The sequence below is a fragment of the Rana temporaria genome, chromosome 9 (genome assembly GCF_905171775.1).
Source record: "Rana temporaria chromosome 9, aRanTem1.1, whole genome shotgun sequence".
NCBI lineage: Eukaryota > Metazoa > Chordata > Amphibia > Anura > Ranidae > Rana > Rana temporaria.
This window is the reverse complement of record NC_053497.1, coordinates 141,554,732-141,580,261: the sequence shown is the minus strand read 5'-3', so window position 1 is coordinate 141,580,261 and position 25,530 is coordinate 141,554,732. Positions and strand designations below refer to the sequence as shown.

General features: G+C 43.3%; 1 protein-coding gene across 2 annotated transcripts in view; it reads left to right on the top strand.

Annotated features, from left to right (window-relative positions):
- The window catches only part of PRRX2 (paired related homeobox 2), a 214,636-nt gene that overhangs the window by 14,338 nt on the left and 174,768 nt on the right, over positions 1 to 25,530 (top strand). For both annotated transcript variants that reach the window (XR_005743626.1, XR_005743625.1), the window contains exon 2: positions 5,188 to 5,305. The gene's annotated coding sequence lies outside the window, so the exon portion shown is untranslated. The remainder of the gene's footprint in view (positions 1 to 5,187; positions 5,306 to 25,530) is intronic.

The following is a 25,530-nucleotide window of genomic DNA, read 5'->3' as shown; positions in this document are numbered from 1 at the left end:
TGAGTATTGTTTTGCTTTAAGTTGCAAAGGAAGCCAGATAGGGGTGTACACATGCCATGGCAGCGATTCTTTGCCGTACCGCCGCTGAATACAACATATTCAAGTGAAGGGGCAATATAGTATTCCAATACAAACTTTCAGAAGGCAGCAGTATCGCCTACAATGCTCTTTGATGAGCAACCCACTGCCGATCGCTGTTCAAGACGCACATGTAAAAGTGCCAGAGTGCAGTTTTGTTTTTTAACCGCAAGTTACATTAAAACCTGTTTGGCACTGACTTGGCAACCAGTCATTTAAATCTACAGTAATGCTTCTCAAATGTGTGTTGAGTGCCTCTGCCCGTCTCTGTAGAATGGCAAGACCTCACTCTGACAGCTTTCCATCCTCGTCAGCTGGTTGTAAGAACATTCTACAAGGTTTATACAGAGTGTGGCGGGGGTTCTGGTGATTGCAAAAAACCCCAGTAATTCATTGTAACCTCATATAATCTCAGGCGGAGATGGCTTGTCCAGCCGGCACTATCCCATGAAATGGAAATGAGGAGACAGCAGCGGAAATGGTAGAGAGGGAACGTCTGAGTTCTGCTTAGAAATCGAGGTGTGATATGATTTTTTTTTTTTTGTTTCCAGTCCCAGGGGGTCAGTCACATGTCTGCATGTCTGACAGAGCCAACTCCTGGGCAAAACGAGAGAGACCCCCCCCCCCCTCTCCAGTAAAGACCGAATGAAAGATTTTACAATTTTTTACCTCACGCTCAGGCCAGGTCTAAGAAGCTGAAGCTACTTCCCCCTGCCTCAGCAAATAACAACTTGATGATTAATTGTTGAAAGAGTATAAACGACTAAATTCTGTAACCCACAAAGTCATTTCTGAGCAGAGAGGGCGAAGGCGCCAGATTGGGAGTGGGGGGGGGGGGGTTGGGAGTTTTATGCGAGGCTCTGAAGATCGGAAAGATTTGTTTATGACCTGCCGAGAGAACAAGGATCGGCAAGACGCGGTGGCCTCTCGAAAAAGTTTGCTCCACCAGAGCATGCCGGGAGTTGTACCTGACCAGCAAAACATAAGCTATTCCACCTCCCCGGCCTTTCAACAAATGCCCGTTGTCACTACCCCCTCAGCCGATATTTTAAATTCAAATAAAAACGCTGGTGATGTCAGGCTTGTGTAATGTCTACCGTGTGCTGCTATTAGGGAAGGGATTAGGTTTCTCGCTGACAAATAAGACAGTGACACCGCTTCTAAGTTGTTTTTCCGAAATGTATTCAAAGCCATCTCAGCCTGGCGGCGCAAGCGTTAATTATACGTTCTAGACCATTACGGTCAGGTGTTTTCTATCTGCCATCGGATTGCGCGTCTGACCCTTCAGTGAACCTTAGGCAATTTAGGAACGTGTAAGTGTTATACGTGTCAAGGTTCTAATGATCTTGTTCGTTATTTTTGATTGCTTAAAACTCCTTTCTAACGACTTATCCAGGTGAGCGGAGGTCTTGCCTGCTGAGCATTTAACAAGCTCTTGCGACTTCAAAGCGCAGACCTAAGGAAGTGACGTCCCGTGCGGCGTTTGGGCCTGGGTCATCCATGCGAAGCATTAAATAAATAAAAAAAACGCGCGGTCTCCGTCTGTCTTTTTTTTTTGGAATAGTTTTCTGGTGACAGGATAGTGACTCAGACCACGGATTCTGCTTTCCGATGGAAACGCTTTAACGAGAGGGGTGAAATGGTTAATGGTACAGGGAATAGTGTCTGCTGGGAAAAAACGATGCTGTCAGACTCCAGAACTTTTGTTAGAGAGGATTCTGGGATGGAGCTGCCCTCCCTGGTCTTTGGCTTTGGTGATTTCAGGAAGAATGTAGTTGGCCATTTATCAGAAGGGCGGGGAGAGGGGGCACTTTAGGAGTGGAGCCAGGGAAATTTGATCATTAAAAAAAATTCCTCCTGGCTGTCTGGGGGAATTTAATTAAATTGCAAGGAAGGGGGGTGGGGGGTGCAGCGAGCACAACATCTGGAATCAATATGTGTGACTTTGATATTTTTTTTTTCTTCTTCCTTGTACTTTTTCCTGTTTCGCTGCTGGGGAGGGAGGGAAGGTATCAGGATATCGACAGAGAGAGACATTCCAGGAAGAGGGGAAGAAGAGACATGTCAGACAAGGAGGATAGGGGTTGGGGTCTCCTTGGCAGGGGTGGCATATGGAATTAGAAACGTGGCGCATCACAGGGCTAGCTCATCTCTGACTGAAGAGCTTAACTTGTTTTTACATATGTTAAACCCACTAAGCAATGCGATGTGAACCAATGAAAAAAGAAGCTTTCTTTCTGATCTGACTTCAGTCAACTAAGATCTGACTGTTTTTTACTGTTAAAAAAAAAAGAAGATCTAATTGGTTATGATAGGTTGTTATAGTTTGGAAATGACCCACTTTATCTAAAATAACCCTGGCAGGATAATAATTATATAAGGGTACAGTGCTCTAAGGCGACACGCACATGAGCACATTTGCCTACGCAACGTAAACATACTACCTATCTCTGGTGTCCTGGAGCTGCATACAGCTGCCCATGGACATGAATTTGTGCAGGCGGCTATATGCAGCTATTTGCGTAAATTAACGCATTGGCACATACGTATATACCAGACGCACCTAGGGTACATCCGTGCACATGCTCTACTTTATGCAAATAGGGACATGTAACCACTTTCACTCATTCAAATATATGGGTAGCTATACGCAGTTGTAGTACTTTTTTGGAACTGCAGAGGTCCCAGCCGGGTTTATGGCAAGGCCAACGTTTCCCTGTCTGTCATTCTCATCTGCCTGTCTATGGCCAACCTAAGCCACCAATTGAGTAATAGAGGCACCCGAATAGGGGTACAGAGGATGGGTATTAATGCCCAGCTGTCACATATCTGCGTTTCTGTGTTGTTCTTGGGCATGCTCAATCCGTACCTCCAGAACTATGATGGAGCCATAACCATCAGCTCACAGCCAACTACTGACAATCGGGAGCTGGTAGGTTTTCTAGTCCTTGCTTACTTCATAACTTAATAAGTATATCTACTACACTATACAGAGTTTGTGTGTGTGTGTGTGTGTATATATATATATATAATGTATAGTCTTTACATTTGCCATCTTCCATCGGAATTACCCTGAAGAAGGGAGAGTCTCGAAATGCGTTGTAAATTTGGCATGATACTATCTGTATAAGAAGTATTGCTGTGCCCCCTTGTTAGGAACTATGAATCAGACTGAGCCAGAAAATGCAGTAGAAATCGCACCTTTTAATATAATGGTAAAAATGGTACAGAACAGTAAACGTAGTCAAAACACAGCCAGGGTTTGGAAGCCAAAGCGGGTAGTCAGACAAGCCAGTAAATCAGGAAACCAGAGATCAGCGTAGTCAGAGACAGCAGAACAGGATCAGGAATCAGAAGGAATGTCAGCCATGCAAGTCTTCAACAGGAAAACGGCAGAGAGTCTCCAGATATGTTTGACTAAGCAAAGGCAGAAAAGGAATGAACAAGGCAGTTTAACCACTTGCCGCCCGCCAATGACATATTTACGTCGGCAAAGTGGTTGTAGAATCCTGACTGGATGTCATATGACGTCCTCAGGATTCTGAGCCGCTGCGCGCCCCCAGGGGCGTGCATCGCGGCGATCGTTGTTGCAGGGTGTCAGTCTGACACCCCGCAACACCGATCAAGGTAAAGAGTCTCTCACGGAGGCTCTTTACCACGTGATCAGCCGTGTCCAATCAAGGCTGATCACGATGTAAATAGGAAAGGCCGGTAATCGGCTTTTCCTCACTCGCGTCTGTCAGACGCGAGTAGAGGAGAGCCGATCGGCTGCTCCTGTGACAGGGGGGGGGGGTTTGTGCTGATCGATCATCAGCACAGCCCCCCCGAGGATGCCCACTGGACCACCAGGGATGGCCATATAGACCACCAGTGTAAAAAAAAAAAAAAGGATGCCACCATAGACCACCAGGGATGAGGAGGACACACAAAATGGATGCCAATCAGTGCCGCAATGGATGCCAATCAGTGCCCACAATGGGCATCACTGATTGGCAGGCATTGTTTTGGCATCCATTAGTACAACACATACAATAGTGCCCATCCGTGCCGCCTATCAGTGCCCATCCGTGCCGCCTATCCATGCCCGTCTGTGCCGCCTATCCGTGCCCGTCCGTGCCGCCTACCCGTGCCCGTCCGTGCTGCCTATCTGTGCCACCTATCTGTGCCCATCCGTGCCGCCTATCCAAGCCCATCCGTGCCGCCTATCAGTGCCCATCCATGCCACCCATCAGTGCCGCATATTAGTGCCCATCAATGCCACCACATCAGTGCCACCTCATCGGTGCCCATCAGTGCCGCCTTATCAGTGCCCGTCAGTGCAGTACCATCAGTGAAAGAGAAAACATACTTATTTATAATGTTTTATAACAGAAACAAAAAAATATTTTTTTTTTCTAAATTTTCGGTCATTTTTAATTTTTTTGGGCAGAAAATAAATATCCCAGAGGTGATCAAATACCACCAAAAGAAATATCTATTTGTGGGTACAAAATTATAAAAATGTAGTTTGGGTACAGTGTAGCATGACCGCGCAATTGTCATTCAAAGTGCAACAGCACTGAAAGCTACAAATTGGTCTGGGCGGGAAGGTGTATACGTGCCCGGTATGGAAGTGGTTAAATAGCCAGAAGGGGCTGGCTGTAGGTGGGACTAATAAAGTTGAAAAAAAATAAACCATGCATTGTGTTGTAATAATGCAACCTTATTGCCCCTACACAACATACACCATGCGTTTTAGAATATAGACTGGTGTGAACGAGCCCTTAAACCTTCGATCTAGGTGTTTCTACAACTCACCAGTTTTCAGACGTTTAGTATAATCACAGTAATTAAAAGCTAATTTGCGATTGGCTAAATTAGGTTTGAGTGGACAATTGCCCTTTGCCTGGAGCCAGATAAGAATATTTTTAGTGTCTTTTATTTATTGGTGGATAAAGTGAAAATAGTTGTCTGGAAAACAAAGTAACCAACATATGCCATGAAGTAATCAGTGATCAAGCAATAATAAACATTTACAAATACCACAAATTAGTAGGGAACAATAAAACATCTGGAATGATGAATAAAGTCTGTACTATGCACACTAAAATTTTAAGTAATCCTGTGCAGGTGACTGTCCTCTCCAGAGGAATGATCAACAGTCCAGAATCATGTGACAAGATGCTGCAGTCCTGCAGGAGTGATATAGTATCTGGATGCAGTAGCTCTAATAAAGTTCAAAATAAAAGTAAGTGGACTTGTTTTACTTTATCTCACGTGCAATAGATTGTATTAGCAGTTCACGGGTATATTTTAAATGTTGCCTAAATCTTTCTTGAAAGGGTCCAGCCCTTTCTTTTAGACTGAGTGATTAGCACCTCTGTCCAGTCTAATATTCACTTACTGTGTGTCCATCGAGACTAGTAAGTTGGGAAGGGTTATGCCGCGTACACACAAGCTTTTTTAATGTCATGGAAAAAACAACGTTTTTCTCGACGTGATTCTTGTCAAGCCTGCCTTGCATACACACGATCGTGAAAAAAAAATGCTGGAGCAAAGCGCGGTGACGTACAACACGTAAGACGGCACTATAAAGGGTAAGTTCCATTCGGATGGAGCCACCCTTTGGGCTGCTTTTGTTGATTTCGTGTTATTTAAAGTTTGGTGAGAGATGATTTGCGCTTTTCAGTCTGTTACAGCGTGACGAATGTGCTATCTCCATTGCAAACGCTAGTTTTACCAGAACGAGCGCTCCCGTCTCATAACTTGCTTCTGAGCATGCACGTTTTTTCCCCGTCGTTACAGCCTACGCACGACCGTTTTTCACGGCGTGAAAAACGACGACGTGAAAAAATAAATAAATACATTTTTAATGCCCATTTTTCACGTTTAGAAAAATGCTCTGGAGCCCACACACGATCGGTTTAAAAAAATTGCATTTTTCACGTCATGAAAAACGGTCGTGTGTACGCAGCATTAGAACCTCTGTTGTATTTTATTGCTGTCCTTGCTGGGCTGGGTAAAAATGATTGTGTTGCCCAATTCTAGTCTAAACTTTCTTCTTGATTGGATAGAGCAGGAAAGGCTGAGAGCCTCTGTCAGGTTTTTATTGCCATCTGTATACTGAGGGTTCCAAAACATGAAATTTCCAGGGAGACGCGGGCAAAAAAAAAACATTTTTTGTGTAAAAGGGTTAAAACTCTTTTTTTTACATTTTACAGACTGTTCCCCTAAGTTTTTGTAAAGGGTATTACAACAACATCAAGTGTGGGAAACGATTATATTTTAACGCTTTCTACCGTTTTCTGACACGAAAAAAAAGGTTGTCACTCTATAACAGGAAGTCCCTCAATGTGGACCTTCATGGAAGGATCACCAGTTATTTATAAAATGCTGCTAATGTAAAAATAATGAAAATAACTTTTTAAATTTATATTAAATATAAAAACATATATATATATAAAAAAAACTATATAAAAATGTAAAACCATGTTAAAGCTTATATGAGGTTTTAGTTATTGTGTGTGTGTGTGTGTGTAAAAAAAAAATATTGCATATACAATTGCGACACAAGTCATATTGTAATTTCCTTTTCACTCTGCAGCATTTGTAATTTTCTGTAAAACGCAATATGGCTGCAAAATGTGTACAGAACTCCCCCCAGAAATATGTGACGTGATTGGTTACTGGTTTTCCCAGAAGTCTGCACTAAGATACAAGTCAGATTTTTGGCATTCCCTACAACAAAAATTTCATTTTTGGTAAGATACTCCCAATAGGAAATCACATCTAAAGAGATGCAGACCCTAAAGTTTTCCTCATTAGACCCCTGCAGCTGCAGCAGCTGGTTGATTATTATTATGAAGCCACTCCAATTAGACTCACTCAGAACAGGGGCACAGAGGAACAAACCGTGATTTCTTCAGAATAACCCAAGGTTATGCAATGTGTGGAGAAAGACAAAAGTTTACACTACGTGTGGTGGAAAACTAACACTGCACATCACCCTGAACACACCATCCCCACCGTGAAATATGGTGGTAGCAGCATCATGTTGTAAGGATGCTTTTCTTCAGCAGGGACAGGGAAATCAGAGTTGATGGGAAGAGGGAGCCAAATACAGGGCAATCTTAGAAGAAAACCTGTTAGAGTCTGCAAAAGACTTGCAGACTATTGCAATCTGTGGCAAGACTTGAAAATTGCTGTTCACAGACACTTCCAATCTGACAGAGCTTCAGCTATTTTGCAAGAAAAAATGGGCAAAAATGTCACTCTCTTGATGTGTATAGCAATATGAACTACAAGTTTAAAGCACTGAACCATTCAGCGTTTCCAAGCATCGCCTGTCCCTCTATTGATCAGTGTATCAGGTGACATCATATTTGTGTGCAAAACAAAAGGATTGAGGGACGTCAGATAATTGCTTTGCACAATTATGTGCCAGGACTACATATCCCAGGGATCTATGCTGCCATCGGGAGATTTCTGGGAGTAGCTATAAAAGAAGCAATAGCCCACGTGGAGCTCTCTTCCTTCCGGGCCTGATGCAAGATGGACCTATCTGTGCAACAGGGAGAGAGAGATTGCAGCCTACCACGCGGAGTACCACCTTCCAACCTGCGAGGCCTAGCTCTGCTGTTTGCTGTCGAACATCTTTAAAGCACCACACTGGTCGCGTGCCTGTCAGTGTGTGTCAAGATCGGGAGATCGAGACAGCGGATCCGCTGCATGAGTGTCGCTACACAAGCTCCTGTCCGGAAAACATCTGAGCGACCTGGTCGCTGGTGAGAGGACAAATCGCTCAACCTTTACCCATTCTTTGTCACAGTTGCATTGAGACACTTTGCACAGTTTACTCCAGGAATACTGCATTTATTTGATCACTGTGCTTAGACATCTTTAGCCTTCTTCATTACAAGAGATTTACTGTTTCCAATACAACTAATCGGATTACATTAAACAAGCTACAACAAGCCGACAAAGAACATCAGATCTGCAACGTGGACTTTATTGCATTACTGATAAAAAGGGCTCCTATATTATCACTTTTAGACGTGCTCTCCTTTCTTATGATAGCTTTATAGGATGGCTAGGATCTTTTACATTATCTCTCAAGGAAGTGTAAAATATTCATAGAACCTAAATTCGCTGAGTTTTCTGATTATTACTCTACAGTGAAACAAGGATGTCTGAACCCAGAGTGTCAGAATCTGCAACAAAGTTTGTTAAAATCCTCGCAATGTGCATAGATCACCCAGGGGGAGCAATTTTATTTCTCAACATAAGTGGCGTTACGCTTTAAGGGCACAACTGATTTGCACTATATATATATATATATATATATATATATATATATATATATATATATATATATATATATATATATATATACAAACACACCAAAAAATATAAATACAGTATATGCAAATAAAAAATAAATACGTGTATACATATATATATATATATATATATATATATATATATATATATATATATATATATATACACACACACACATAACTGTAAATAAAAAAAAAATGATTGGTGCTTCTATCTATTTACCAGGAGCTGCTCCTTTAATTTGGCCAGTGCATCAAAGACAGTAAGATGGGCAATAGACTTTTTAGTTTGGAAGCATAAATACATGAGTTCTTCCCGGCCAAGTTTCTGCATGCATGCAGTATTAATCATCAGCGGTAGATTGTTGGGATCCATGACGCCATGGCTCATGACTGTTGGAAGCTGCAACATTGGCTTATCTGTAATGCAGATACATATCTCTGTTTCAAATCAGCATCTCAACACAAATCAGCGTCTGACTTCATATGCCCAATTATATGTCACAGCCCTCAGGGTTTAATGCCATCTGACCCAAACCCCGCTCAGCGCTCGCTCAACGGATCTTGTAAAGAATGGACTGATTGTAATTGCGGAACGTTTGTTGGGCCAACATAATTAGCGTCTTTAGAGACTTAGAAGAAAAGGCTTTGTTCTGTGTTTATGCACGGCTATTATGTTGGAAGAGAAGATGGATCCTTAGCCTAAAATAAATATTTGTAGAATACAGACAGTCAGCAGTCTGTGTTTTCATTGTTTTTATTTGATTCCTGATCCGGCTTCACTAGCGACTGCCCAGCTAAGTCATGATTTCATAGGTGAGTTGGCATATACCTACCCTTGAAGCCTTCCCTCCCAGTGTTTTAAAATGTCAAATCAGGACAACTTCATATTCAGCCCAAAGTTCACAAGGACATCACCCGTCTGTATGTGTGCCTAGTGTAATGCTAGGAGGTTAGGTTCTTAAAGGATAGGGTAGGCTTAAAAAGCTAAGGAAGAGAGCTGGAGCTACAAAAAGTACAAAAAATGTGATAAACAGTCTAAAACAAGTTCCCTTTTAAAGGGAAACATCAAACAAAACTTTTCTTTGATTTAGGATAGAGAAGAGGAGCAAAGGTTAGAACATTTCTCAGTTTTCTAAAATACATAGTTACGTAGTTTATCTGACTGAACAAAAAGACACAATCAACCAAGTTCAACCAACAGAGGGGAAAAAAAAGAAAACCAACACACTCAAATAGAAAATTATATACACTATCCAACATCCACAGTTGATCCAGAGGAAGGTACCCCCCCCCCCCCAATAAAGCATGACACAATTTGCTCCAGCGTCTACCACCCTTACCCATTTGGGGGAAATACCTCTGCACCTCATGATCCGTGTACCTTAGACCGATTCCTCCTATAGGAGGTACAGCAAGTACTCCTTTTCTTCCCATCCAGGGGCATAGCTACCTTTCCCTCCTCACTCCTTAGTCATCAGCATAATATACTATAAAACAAAGCGAAAAAAACATAGTGCTCTCTGTTTTTACACATTTATTATAAACCAATAAGGACTAAAAACACTCACAAGAAAATCTGCATAACATGCATATAAAATCATCAGCTGACCACCCTGATAATGGTAGTAACTACGTGATGTCACAGGCTTCGGCTCCTCCCACCCATACACGTTACGCCCTCAGATTAGACTTCTTCAGTAGGCCACTTTGTTTTATGGTATATTTTGCTGATGATGAGGAGTGAAGAGGGCAAGGTAGCAGTCTTACCCCTGGATGGGAAGAAAAGGAGTCCTTGCTGCACCTTCTATAGGCAGAATCGGTCTAAGGCGCATTTGACTCTGTAGTGGGCTCAGATATTTGAGGTGAGAAGACATTGCATCTGAATATGGTGGGTCTCCAGAAGCATGGTGAAGATATAGGAAATGTCACTACATTACACAGTGGATTTCACTATTTATATGGAACTTTTTCGATATTTGTAAAATTTTGTTCACAATAATATATGGTGTGTCTGATCACAAGTCCTGTGGATCGTTATCCGATCAACAAGCAGTTTTTACATGCATGTGATAATGTGGTACACTTTAATGTTGCACATTTTTTTTTTATTTAGACCTGTTTATTGATTTATATACCTGTTGTTGTGCTGTACTTATTTTAAATATTTTTTAGTAGACTTATGTGGTGGTTTTATTAAACACAGTAAAGAAGTGTTAGCAGCAATTTATGCCTGGGTTATAAGGCACATTCATTCAAGCACTTTAGTAGGAGGGTTGAGTTGGTGGTTGTGCTGATTCTTTTTCATTACTATATAGGTTATAAATTGTGTTAGCTTTTTACTGTTAATGAATCCAAAATTAGAGGAAATCTCCAGAGTGGTGTATCGAAATGTAGTAAAAACCCAAAAAGTGTGTCAAACCCTAAAAAGTTTCCCCTTTCTCTTCTCTTCAGCTTCTGACAATACTATTGATAGCCAAACACATATTTGATAAGGCGTAGTTTAATATATCTTTTAAAAGCTTTTTTTTTTCTGTTTAATAAATACAAAATTACCTGTGGATTCTGCCAGAAATATCGGGAGCTGATAACTTCCTGTGCTATTTGCCTGATATGGCTCTTATCAGTTACATTGTTTCCAGTTCTGTTCAGTTTTTGTAAAGCTTATTTTTTTCCTGAAAATAATAAACATGTTCTACTCCCTGCTCCGTGCAATTGTTTAGCACAGAGTGGCCCACGAATAACCTCTTCTGGGGTCCCCTGCTGCTGATTTTGGCTTCTCCTCTTCTCTGAGTGCCCGCCATAGCAAGGGTCACTCGTGCAGGCTCAATCTGGAGCTGGGCTGTTTGCGTACATAGATACACATAGCAAGGCTCGGCCACACCCCACCCCCAGCTCCCTCCTTCTAGGATTTGACTGTCGGCTGACAATGGCTCCCCCTGCTACAAAGTTTCCTGTGAGAAGAGAGAGAGGGGAGAAGAACTGGTGCAGATGGGCACAGAGCTGGATTGAGATTGGGTTCAGGTAAAGGCCCGTGTGTATGGCAGCCGGTTAAATAGAAGGCGGCCAAATGTCTGTCAGCATCAGCATCCAATTTAGCAGTCTCAGCCAACGGCTGAGAGTGCTGACCAGGGAGTTCTGGCATGGGGGGTCCCCCTACCTGTCAGAACACAATAGCTCAAAGGGGGAGATCAATGTACTAACATCAGATTGTTAGTACAAAATCTCCTTCCCGAGCCCATTGGGTTGAAAAAAAGCTGCTAGTGTGTACTAGGATTTATTCTGCATACACACGCACGGAATTTCCTGAAACAAATGTTCGATGGGAGCATTTGGTTGGAAATTCCGACCGTGTGTAAGCTCCATCGGACATTCTCTGTCGGAATTTCCGACAACAAAAATTTGAGAGCTGGTTCTCAAATTTTCCGACAACAAAATCCGTTCTCGTAAATCCCGATGGTGTGTAGCCTATTCCGACACACAAAATTCCACGCATTCCCTGAATCAAGTACGAGACGGAGGCGCTCAGTCTGGTAAAACTAGCGTGTTACGTACCTAGGTGTGAGCCTCATGCGTGGAGGGAGACTTCCCGTACAACTCCGGCTCGGAGACCACTGGAATGGAGACAGTGGTGGTAAGAGCACGGTGAGGTAAAGGTGCCTGTTGTGGTCCTTGCTGTTAGTGTAGAGGAGCCAAGAGGAAGCTGGAACCGCTGGGCAGAAAGCAGGGGATGCAGGTCAGCAGAGCCGTGGATGCAGGTCAGCAGAGCCGTGGATGCAGGTCAGCAGAGCCGTGGATGCAGATCAGCAGAGCCGTGGATGCAGATCAGCAGGACAACTGGTGCAGGTCAGCAGAGTCAGACAAACCAGGTCATACACATCAGGGTAACAGCATTAACGACAGGCAGGAGAATAGTCAGTCCAGGCTGGGTCTTGGCAACAGGTAATCAGGCAGAGAACAGAGCAGAGTCAAACAAGCTGAAGTCAGGACTGGAGATAGAAGCGAGGTCAGGAAGCCGGGTCATACACAGGAACAGAATCACAAGGAACAGACGCAGATCAGGCCGCAAGGTGCAGCATTCCTAGAGCGTCTTTTATAGGCTGTTGGGCGCCAAAGGTGCGTCTAAGCGTGCGCATGCGCACAGGCGTGTGCAAAGGCCGTGATTCGCTCACCGGCAAAGTCCGTGGTATGCGCATAGGCACGCGCCTACGGGAGTGGGCAGTACGTCCCTGACATGGCGTTCGTAATGGAGATGGCACAATCGTCTCTCACCAAACTTCTACTAACACAACTGGTATTGAACTTCCCTTTAATGGTGCTGTTGTAGGTGACCACATTCTTGGAGATCAGAATTTCCGACAACATTTGTGCGACCGTGTATGCAAGACAAGTTTGAGCCAACATCCGTCGGAAAAAAATCCACGGTTTTGTTGTCGGAATGTCCGATCGTCTGCATGCGGCATAAGTGTCTAAGGCGGTTGGGGGAAGAAGCTTTTGAAAGGTTGTTTACACTAATACAGAGAATGCATTAAAGTGCGTAGTGACCCAGATAGCAAGGATAACTTTCCACAAATTTGTGGCAGTGTGGAATTGTGTTGAATTGTAAGTCTGTTAGCTTGCTGCACATTTTCACTGGCAAGTTGTGCACTTGCAGAGCACTTGAAACATAAGTTCCAGTTGACACTTTTCCAATTTGTAGCAAATTTGTATGGCAAGTCTCTAACAAGAGCAAAGTTGAAGTGGTAAGTCTACCGCAAGAGCGCTTCAAGTCTACAGCATGGAAATTCAGTCACAGTGACCCCTGTGGTGGGAGGACTATTTCACAATATAACTGAACCAGATGATTTGCAGATTTTTTGCAAAGAAAGTTGATCTGGAGTCATGCAATGCAATTGTGCAACAAACTTGTGAAGCCTGGCAAGTCTTGCAATAGCTTAGCAAGTCATTTTCAAACGTGCAGCTCAATCCAGAGCACTAAGTGTCATTTCTGTCTGCTACCTCATTCCTTTGCTATCAGCATAAGTCATGTTTGACATCTTTGTCTTAGGCCCCGTACACACGGTCCGAAAAAAACGATGTGACTGGTCCGACGGACCATTTTCATCGGTTCACCTCTGAAGTGGCCGTACGGCCTGATGTGTGTACACACCATCAGTTCAAAATCCGATCGGGTCAGAACACAGTGACGTAAAACACACGGCGTGCTGAAAAAAACGAAGTTCAATGCTTCCAAGCATGCGTCGACTTGATTCTGAGCATGCGCTGGTTTTGAACCGATGCTTTTCTGTACTAACCATCGGTTTGGTCCGATGGGGCAGTGGTCCATCGGTTCGGTTTTGAAGCATGTTTAGAAATATTGGACCGAAGGAAACCAGACCGATAGCCTATACACACGGTCGGTTTGGTCCGATGAAAATGAACTTCGGTTCATTCTCATCGGACCAAACCGACCGTGTGTACGGGGCCTTAGAGGTCTCCTCACTGAGCTCTGCAGAGTGTAACTTCAGATTTCCACCTCCTTTTTTCTGACTGCTAAAGCAAGATTTTTGAACTGCTGTAGAGAAAAGAGGGTTTCAGATACACTGGTACAACTTATGTAGGAGGATTTATTTATTCTTTCTTTTGCATGTATAACCACTTTAAGTAAAGAACACACTACACCTATGTTATTATCAGGAGAAGGGGAGTAGTTCTTTCTGCACTTTCTGTCCTAGAGTGACCATGAAAGAGCATTGTCATCGTAGGAGAGGAAGTGTGTTACTGGCAGGATCACCAGGTGAATATAATGCCGCGTACACACCATCACTTTATGTGATGAAAAAAAATGACGTTTTTAAAAACGTCACTTTAATTGACCGTGTGTGGGGGAAAACGTTGTTTTATGTCTTCTAAAAAACGACCAAAAAAAATTGAAGCATGCTTCAATTTTATGTGTCGTTTTTCAAAACGTCAACTTTTACTTCACAGAAATTGACCGTGTGTAGCAAAAACGTCGTTTAAAACAACGTTTTTTCATCCGCGCATTCCCAGAAGCTACTTATGAAGCAAGCTTCAATGGAAAAACGTGGTGAACGTAACCTCACTTTGCTAGAACATTGTGAGAAAAACGATGGTGTGTATGCAACTTCGTCTTTGAAAATTGAAGTTTCAAAAACGTAATTTTTTACTTCACAGAAAATGTTGTTTTTTTTCATCACGTAAAGTGATGGTGTGTACGGGGCATAAGGGTGAAAAGTCTGAAAATAGAAAACTAACCACATCTAAGGATACAATATATTTCAATTTTGTTCTTGGGTTCAGATACACTTAAACGTCAAAAATCAGTATACATCAGGAAGAAAAATAATGTCAATGAGCTAAACTCCCCTTATGCACCATACAACAGAAATAACATACACTAATATATACATTTTGGCTGGAATAAGCCTTTAATTTTTTATGGGCTTATTTAATGACACGGTTAAAAAACAGTAATGATGATCTAAAACTCATCAGAAACCATAACAGTCTATTTCTGATTGGTCACTGTACCCTAATGCACGTTGCACTTTGTTCTTAGCACTAATTCTCTACTTCATTAATAAGCTCTGAAAAAAGCAAATATACGTTTTACAAACATAGAGTCTAAGGCCCCGTACACACGATAGAATCCATCCGCAGATAAATCCCAGCAAATGGGTTTCTGCGGATAGATCCTATGGTGTGTACACGCCAGCGGATCTGTTTCCGCGGAGAAATCTCCTCTGGGATGGATTCCAGCAGATCGGATATTTGCTGTGCTGCACAACAAATCCATCTGCTGGAATCCATTCCAACGGATGGATCCGCTCGTCTGTACAGACTTACCGGATCCATTCGTCCAAAGGGATTCCCCGCACGCGTCGTAATGATTTGACGCATGCGTGGAATTCCTTATATGACAGCGTCGCGCACGTCATCGGCAGAGTTTTTTCGCGCGGATTTCAATGCGATGGTGTGTACACTCCATCCCATCGAAATCAGCGGAAATCTTTGAGAGGATATATCCGTGGAAACGGTCCGCTGGACCGTATCTGCGGATAAATCCTCTCGTGTGTACGGGGCCTAACACAAATATGGTAGCCTACCAGTTCCTCCAGATGTTGCTAGGGGTTCCGTGAGCTGTGGCTGATTGACCTCCCATGTGATGGTGGCTTCAGTGTTCCAGAGCAAACATCACTTGGCAGAGCCAGCAGCATCACACCAATTATCTCTTCAGCTTTCTGTAAAGCCGGCCATAGATGGTTCGAATCCCTGCTGAACCGGACGATATTTGAACCCTCTATGGGCAGACCTAAACCCTATTGAGGGGCATCCTCAAACGGAAGGTGGAGGAGTGCAAGGTCTCTAACATCCACCAGCTCAGTGATGTCATCATGGAGGAGTGGAAGAGGACTCCAGTGGCAACCTGTAAGGCCTCGTACACACGACCGAACATGTCTGCTGAAACTGGTCCGCGGACCAGTTTCCGCAGACATGTCCGACCGTGTGTAGGGCCTAGCGGACCGGATTCCTGGCCGAGCGGACAGGTTTCCAGCGGACAAAAGTTTCTTAGCATGCTAAGAAACTTGTCCGCTGGAACCATGTCCGCCGGACATGTCCGATGGTCAGTATGACTCATCGGACATGTCCGCTGGTTATGACGTATAACCAGCGGCCCGAAATCCCGCGCATGCGTCGAATTGATTTGACGCATGCGTGGAAGCATAGACCTTCCGCGTCAGAGAACGTCGGTGTCATCTGCGTCACCGCGTTCTCTGTCCGCGGGGAATTTGGTCTGATGGTGTGTACACACATCAGACCAAATTCACCCAGCAGACATGTCCGATGAAAACGGTCCGCAGACCGTTTTCATTGGACATGTCTGCTCGTCTGTACGAGGCCTAAAGCTCTGGTGAACTCCATGCCCAAGTGGGTTAAGACAGTGCTGGAAAATAATGATGGGCGCACAAAATATTGACACTTTAGGCCCAATTTGGACATTTTCACTTAGGGGTGTACTCACTTTTGTTGCCAGCGGTTTAGACATTAACCACTTGTCCACCGGGCCTATTCTGGCACTTCTCTGCTAGAAAATTAATCAGAACCCCCAAACATTATATATTTTTTTTTAGCAGACACCCTGGGGAATAAAATGGCGGTCATTGCAACTTTTTGTCTTGCATTGTATTTGCGCAATAATTTTTTAAATGCCTTTTTTGGGGAAAAAAAACGGCTTCATGTTTTAAAAAATAACCAAACAGTAAAATTAGCCCATTTTTTTTGTATAATGTGAAAGATGATGTTACGCCGAGTAAATAGTTACCTAACATGTCCCGCTTTAAAATTGTGCACACTCATGGAATGGCACCAAACTTCGGTACCTAAAAATCTCCATAGGCAACGCTTTAAATGTTTTTACAGGATACTAATTTCGAGTAATGTGGGGTTTGAAAGGCGTTTACATATGTGGGTGGGACTTACATGCGTGTTCACTTCTGAGCGTGAGATGCCGGGGACAGGGGCGTTTAAAAAAAAATATATATTTTATTTTTATTTTACTTTTTTTTTAGTTTTACACTTTAAAAAAAAAAAAATGTGATCACTTTTATTCCTATTATAAGGAATGTAAACAGGAATTACTGTGACAGGTCCTCTTTATAGAGAGATGTGGGGTCAATAAAAACCCAAATCTCTCCTCCAGGCTTGAAAGCATGAGATCGTGAAAAAAAATCACGATCTCATCCCGACAGCCGCGATTGCGGCTTTGTTTACTTCTGGGTACCCGGGAGTGACGTCAGAAAGTCGCGCCCCGGGTCTCCAACGAACATAGAGATGACTGCTGACCATAAGGTCACCGGAAATCTCGTTCTCCGGTCCCCCCCCTCCGCGGCGGGGGGGGGGACATCCCCTTCCGCTGCCTATAAAAACAATCAAGTGGTGGAACTGCCGCTATAATCATTCTTATCGTGCACATATTTGCCGGCAGAAGACGGTGATATCTGAATGATGCCTGTAGCTGCAGGCATCATTCAGATATCACTGCACAAAGTCGAGGATGTCATATGACGTCCTTGGGGGGCAAGTGGTTAATGGCTGTGTGTTGAGTTATTTTGAGGGGACAGCAAATTTACACTGTTATACAAGCTGTACACTCAGAGCCGGTTCACACTGGGGCGACTCGTCAGGCGACGCGCTCCACTCTGTTCAATGGAACCGTTCTAATAAGAGCGACTTAGAAAAAGGTTCTTGTACGACTTTGGGGACGACTTGCATTGACTTCAATACAGAAGTCATTTTGCAAGTCGCCTCTGAAGTTGTCTTGAGATCGCCTTGCCGAGTCGCCCCCAAAGTTGTGCCGCCCCTGTGTGAACCGGCTCTCACTACTTTACATTGTTACAAAGTGTAATTTCTTCAGTGTTGTCACATGAAAAGATATAATAAAATATTTACAAAAATGTGAGGGGTGTACTCACTTGTGTGAGCTACTGGATGTACGAAGGGAAGTTGGCTACAGCATCCCAAAATTTGATTGCTTACTATGGGTAACTATGGGTTACCACACTTTTGGCTCAATTCACAATGATAACACAGCAGGATAAGGATGCTTGTTTTAAAAAAAGTGACGGTTATTTTCAGTGGAGTCCAATGAGATTTGAAAATTACAGTCACATGTCTAAAATAAAGATCCTTATCCTTGTATTACAGCTTTGTGATTTGAGCCTTTTGCATGTTATCTTTGCTCTTATTAAATAATCCCATGTGAGAAAATAGTCTTAACCAACAGATAGTCAGTAGCCGGTCACTAGGGGTTGAGGAAGCATAGTGGAGAAGGTAGAAACTTTGTGCCATTGCTCTAGGCATCGGGCGAACAAGCTGTCAAGCAATGTTAATTCTGATGGTGTCGGTAACATAATAGTTCTTCCCAGATAATTTGACTAGCAGAGAATTGATGGGGGTCCCAGGGGAACTGATCTGTATACTTGTATTTTATCCCCCTCATTATAAGTGAGGCCTGGGTATTCACCGCCGTGTGCTTGAGCAGTACGCCGGCTGTACAAGGATTAGGCCGTTTGATGTATGATACCAGCCAGGCTCAAGTGCTCAGGCTGTAAATAGTGCTTGTTAAGACCCCCAAGTACATTTGATATCATGATGTATAAGTGGAGTGAGGTCAGTGTTGTGTGTTTTGGGGCTCTCTGTAATCCCAGCCAGAAGTCTTTTCTTTTCCAATGACTAGGTCCAGACAGGAATGATTTTCTTAAAGAGAACATGTGATATTATAGACAATAGAGACAGAGCCAAACGGTAGGATGAATTCCAGGCATGGCAATGTATAGTTTTCTTGGTCCAACTAGGATCAATGCAAGCATGTATGTATCATACCTGTAGCTGGAAATTACTGTAGTAGACAGCGCTACTCTAAAGATCTCCACTAGCCTTTGGCTCCCATGATGCATTGTGAACATAGAAGACCATTTACTCAACAGCGGGCAACATTCAGGGAACAAGTTGCATTTTCTCAATCAATGCAAATCTTTTTTTTTTTTTAAAAACGAGGTTTAGATGGTGACCATAATGCCTGGCTTTTTCACCTTGTCCAATCAGAGAACACTTTGCATTCCTTGATGTGCCCTTAATGGGGCCTGTGCCAAGCAAGTCATCTTTTGTGTACAGTAAGCAGCATGGAAGCCACTCATCAAAGCTAGTTGAGATCACTGTAGAAACAGTGCCTACTACAATGATTTCCAGCTTCCATGGGGATCAGCCAGGTATGGCACATACACACTTACATTGGTCCAAACTGGATCAATGTAACTAGGTAAAAATTGCCCTACCTGGAATTCAGCATGACATCACCACCCCACCTCAGTAGATACGCTGACGTCACTCTGAATCTACACCGTCCTAAATTTAAGCGTATTCTGGAAACCAGATACGCTTAAATTAGGCTAAGATACGAGCGGCGTAAGTCTCCTACGCCATCGTATCTTAGGGTGCAATTTTTCCGCTGGCCGCTAGGTGGTGCTTCCGTTGAGTTCGGCGTAGAATATGTAAATGACTAGATACGCCGATTCACGAACGTACATGCGCTCGGCGCATTTTTTTTACGTTGTTTACGTATGGCTTTTTCCGACGTAAAGTTAGTCTAACAAATAGCTGGCCTAGTCAATGTTAAGTATGGTTGTCGTTCCCGCGTCAAAATTTGAAATGTTTACGTTGTTTGCGTAAGTCATCCGTGAATGGGGCTGGACGTAATTTACGTTCACGTCGAAACCAATACGTCCTTGCGGCGTACTTTGGAGCAATGCACACTGGGATATGTACACGGACGGCGCATGCGCCGTTCGTAAAAAACGTCAATCACGTCGGGTCACGAGTAATTTACATAAAACACCCCCCCTCATTCTCATTTGAATTAGGCGCGCTTACGCCGGCCCCATTTACGCTACGCCGCCGTAACTTAGGAGGCAAGTGCTTTGTGAATACAGCACTTGCCTCTCTGACTTACGGTAGCGTAAATACGATACGCTACGCCGCCGCAAAGATACACACAGGTACCTAAATCTAGCAAAAAGTGTTCTCTGAATGGTACCAATGCCAAGTAGCTGACCTCCTGTGTTCACAGTGCAGGAAAGCAGTCTCTCAGTACGGGACCAACAAGCTAGTGGTAGATCATAAGCTTAATAATAACATGCAAGGCCAAAACAAGCAAAGTGATTTCTTGTATTAAAGAGAGGTATGGTATGAAATAATTAGTAAGACCTCATCTGGAATATGCAGTTCAGTTTTGGGCACCAGTTCACAAAAAGGATATTTGGGAACTGGAGAAAGTGCAGAGAAGGGCAACCGAACTGATAGGAGGCATGGAGGAGCTCAGCTATGAGGAAAGATTAGAGGAACTGAATTTATTCACTCTTGAGAAGAGGAGATTACGGGGGGATATGAGCAACATGTACAAATATATAAGTGGGTCATATAGTGAACCTGAACTTGGTGTTGTTCACTTTAAGATCATCATAGAGGACAAGGGGGCACTCTTTATGTCTGGAGGAAAATAGATATAACCTCCAAATACGGAAGGCTTTTTCACAGTAAGAGCTGTGAAATTGTGGAATAGACTCCCTCAAGAACTGATTCTGGACAGGTAAGTAGATATTTTTTTTTAAATGCCTGGATTATTTTCTAAATGGGCAAAATATAGCTAGATAATATTTATAGGTAAAGTTGATCCAGGGAATATCCGATTGCCTCTTGGAGAATCAGGAAGAATTTGTTTGTTTTTTTTCCACTGGAGGAAACTGGATCATGCTTTGTTGGGTTTATTATTTTTTTGCATTCCTCTGGATCAACTGTGGGTAATGGATTGTGTATATGGAGGGCTGTGTTTTGTTTTTTGCCTCTGTGGGTTTAACGGGATGGACTTTTTTCAACCAGACTAACTATGTAACTATGTATGGGATCACTGGAGTGGCATCATCTGCTTCAGTGATTTCCAACTTCAAGGGGGGGTCAGACAGATATAGTATAAACAATACATAGTTATATTGGTAACTATGTAAAAAAAAATATACCATGCCTCTAATTCTTCTTTAAGTATATAAAAAAAAAAAAAAAAACATTTTTATACATTTTGGGTGGAGTAGGGAATGGTGAAACCGTCAGTTTTTTTCCCATCTGTTCACCATTATTTTTACTTAACTTATTTTTCTGTAGAAAAGGAACGTTCGTCAAGTAAGAGAAATGCACCTTTAGGCAGTTGTCACCAGAACTGGTGTCCCCATTGGAAGAGCTCCCTCCTTATTCCTGTTCTGGTGAAAATCTTTATTTCTTCCTCACTTTCTGGCCACCAGGACAAATTATGAGAGTATATCTCCCTAATCAAGACACAGATGGCAATACAAACCTGCCATGAGTTCTAACTACTCAGCACTCAATAAACAGTCCAGGGTATGTTTTTGTTATATATTTATTATGGCACTTGGATGGGAGAAGGGAATAGTGGGATACTCCAACTGAACTATTCACAGTAGATAAGGTAAGGTGACCAGATTTTTAAAATGAAATCTGGGGACATATTTTTTCTTTACTAGTAATGGCAACAATCAGCGACTCTTTGCCCGTCGCCGCCCGCCTCACAGCCTCTCAAGTCTTACTCTTCGGGCCCCGGCTACTACTGGGTGGGGAGCGGAGGAAGATCACTCCGCCAGGGAAGGCAAGGAGATAAGCAGGTGGCTGGCCAGGATTTGAGCCAAGGCAGAATAACATGTGAGCGGAGCTGAATGGGCATGCGCCCGAAACTGAAGAAATATTCCCTCTGCTCCGATCAGCACATGATCATCAGAAAGGGGCACAGATAATGGAAAAAATACTACCCCCCTATGCTAGTAGGCACGGCAGAGCAGGGGTGTGTAATTCTATTTTTTTTATTTTAATTCTGCACTGACTTTCTTTGAAATTGCCCCTGCCCCCTATTAAATCCAATCTGGGGACAAAACCAGGGACAGACTTGGTCCGGGGACAGTGTCCTCAATCAGGGGACTGTCCCCTGAAACTGGGGATGTCTGGTCACCCTAAGATAAGGAGAAGTCTCTCACTTGGCCTCACCAGAATACTTGTGTAAGCATACACACTGCTTTTACCATACTGCCACATGTATGGAAGAATTAAGTCTTCTTGCTCTCTCTGGCAGCAGATTTGATGCAACCACTTTATCTTCAGGACACTTTCTAGCATCACCTTGACTGACAGCTGTCCACTGATTATTCTAGCTGAAGGGGTGGCCCTCAAAGGACAGGCCCCGCGACCAGTAGTGTATTTAGGTTTTGTGCTGCCCTAGGCCTGACTAAACTCGTGCACCCCATAATTTAGATATGACCCACCCCTTTCTGTCAAGACCACACCCCTTTCTGTTTAAGACCGGCACTAACATTTTCCAGTAGGGGCACTAGTTTTGAGGGCCTGGGGAGGGGGGGGGGGCAATGGATTCCCTTTTTTTTTCATAGATTTTCTCTCACTTCCTGTTTGGCTATGGGGCAGGAAGTGAAGGGAAATCTCCGCAATGGGACAGGGATGGAAAAAATAAACTGACAGGGGCTATAACCCTCCCTTTCTCTATCCAAAATGCAAAAACGTTTTGCCAATAGTTCTACTTTAACCACTTAAGCCCGGACCATTTTGCTGGTCAAAGACCAGGCCACTTTTTGCTATTCGGCACTGCGTTCCTTTAACTGACAATTGCACGGTTGTGCGACGTGACTCCCAAACAAAATTGACGTCCTTTTTTTCCCACAAATAGAGCTTTCTTTTGGTGGTATTTGATCACCTTTGCGGTTTTTATTTATTGCACTATAAACCAAAATAGAGCGGCAATTTGCAAAAAAATTCTATATTTTTTACTTTTTTGCTATAATAAATATCCCCAAAAATATATACGAAAACATTTTTTTCCTCAGTTTAGGCCGATACGTATTCTTCTACATAATTTTGGTTAAAAAAAACGCAATAAGCGTTTATTGATCGGTTTGCGCAAGAGTTATAGCAGCTACAAAATAGGGGATAGTTTTATGGCATTTTTATTATTTTTTTTTTACTAGTAATGGCAGCGATCATTTATTCTGACTGTGACTTTATGGCGGACACATCGGACACTTTTGACACATTTTTGTGACCATTGTAATTTTTACAGCGATCAGTGCTATAAAAATGCACTGATTACTGTAAAAATGACACTGGCAGTGAAGGGGTTAACCACTAGATGGCGCTGCAGGGGTCAGTACTAGGGAGTGATTCTTACTGTTAGGGGGTGTGGCTACACGTGACACGTCACTGATGACTGTTCCCGATCACGGGGAACGGTCATCAGTGACAGTGTCAGTATGCAGAATAGGGGAATGCCTTGTTTACAAAGGGATCCCCCTAATCTGCCTTTGCCGACTGCAATCGCGGTCGGCAAGTGGTTAAGCACAAATTTTGGATAATTTCATGGAGAGAACTAAGAAGATAACACCATGCCAATGGTGCAGCAGAAAATATATAGCACAGTGAGGAAGGTTTGTGGTCCAGGATGATAGGGCAGTCAAAATTAGAAGCGGCGCCCGCCCCACAGTAGCGTAAGCCAGCGGGGATTTTTTCCGTGTTGCCCCCCTGCAAAGTGCTGCCCTAGGCCTGGGCCTTGTTGGCCTTGGCCAGGATACAGCATTGCCTGCGATATAGATCTGTACTCACAGTAGGCAGAAACAGATCCTTTCTGGTGTCTCCTTTCCAGTCAGCTCTGCAGGACCTCTGGGTTCACCTCTTTTCTGGCTTTCAGGCCCTTATGTCAACTACTCAAGGCTGCATGGCAACTTCTACAGAGATGGGGCAGCAGCCCCCTCCCTCCAGGACCCCGCTCTCCAGCTGAAGGCCCAAGAGCACATGTGGCACATGTGCCCTTGGCATTTATACAGTCACCCAGCATACGAGCCACTTTGCTCTTCCAATATCCTGTGTCTTCACTCAGGTTTCCACCCCTGTCTAATATCCCTCTCTATTGGACCATTGTGAAACATTCAGACAAGTTGAGCTGCACCTGAGCACCATGAGCAGACCTCACTAATAGATCCTGCTCCCTGGTAGGCTGAGAGCATTCTAAATTTGCCTAACGATCCTCCTATTAGGCAGAAAGACCCAAATCTATACTCTCTTTTAGCACCTACCTACATCAAAATGTTACTCTTTGCACAGCAACTGTGGTGCACTGAAATGTGGGAAAAATCATTGCGTGCTCACAGACATACAACCTACATTACTGCACATGTATGGTGTGAACAGAACATAGAAAACAATTGTGTTCTTTGTGCCCTTGTGTTGAGCCTACGTTGATCAATGCTTCTTAATGCAGTTTGATGCTCCTGGTGTGAACAATTCTAACTGTATCTGAGTGTGCGGTGTCACCCTCCTGGCTATGCTGTCTGGCAGGGGTGTGTATAGCTGGAAAGAATTACAAATTCTCTGGCAAGACAGTTTAGGTATTTATATTTTCCTGTGTATTTAGCCATTTGCCAGTGATATGCTCTTTAAATGAATAAAGTCTCCTATTATGTAGTATTTATAATATTTTTATGAGCCCAGTTTGCAGAAAATAAACTCATTGTTTTCCAGAATCCTTCCCGGATCATCTAGGATACAGCTCTTTCTGACGTCTTCTTGAGGGTCAGCGTATTCTTGTCTCTGAATTTTCCACTACGTCTGCCACCGGCCACAGTTGCCATAGGGCAGCTCTAAGTTTGTGTTCCATTCCAAATTCCGTGATTTGAAGTTTTGTCTGTTTGTGTCCCGTGTTGGCTGCACCCCATACATAACAAACAAGCAGTGTGGGTCTGTCTGGTGAAACTGAGCCACCACTTACTGGTAGAATTGTGCGGTTATGGAGACAGTTATGCATTCACTTACAGATGTAAATAAATACAATCACTTAAGACGCAATGCTCAGAAGGCCAGCAAATTCACAAGGCCTGCCATGTTTTTTAGTCTGAGGCCCTGTCTCCGGAATGAGAATAGTCCTCCTGGCTGCAAGACCAACACAAATTCCAATTATTTGTTACCATGTACCAGTCATTTATGAGCTCTAATGGCATCTATGTTGCAACCTAAACATACATCGCTGAGGCGGGAGGCACAGCGTGTCTCATCAGAGTGACTAAAGTGCAGTTCTGCCTCAAATACATGTTTTTTAGTCCCATGCAGCAAATTTCGATTTAGTTTTAGTCTAATGCCTCATACACACAAGCAGAATTTCCGCCAGGAAAAGTTTGACGTGAGCTTTTCATTGGAAATTCCAACCGTGTGTATGCTCCATCAGACTTTTGCTGTCGGAATTTCCGCCAGCAAAAGTTTGACAGCAGGTTCTCAATTTTTCAGACGGAAAGAATTCCTATCAGAAAATCTGTTTGTCTGTATGGAATTCCAACGGGGAAAAAAAAAAAAACGCATGCCCTGAATAAATTCGACACATGCTCGGAAACATTGAACTTCTTTTTCTCGCCTCGTCGTAGTGTTGTACGTCACCGCGTTCTTAACGCTTGAAAGTTCAGAGAACTTTTGTGTGACCGTGTGTATGCAAGCCAAGCTTGAGCGGATGTAAAATGTACTGGAG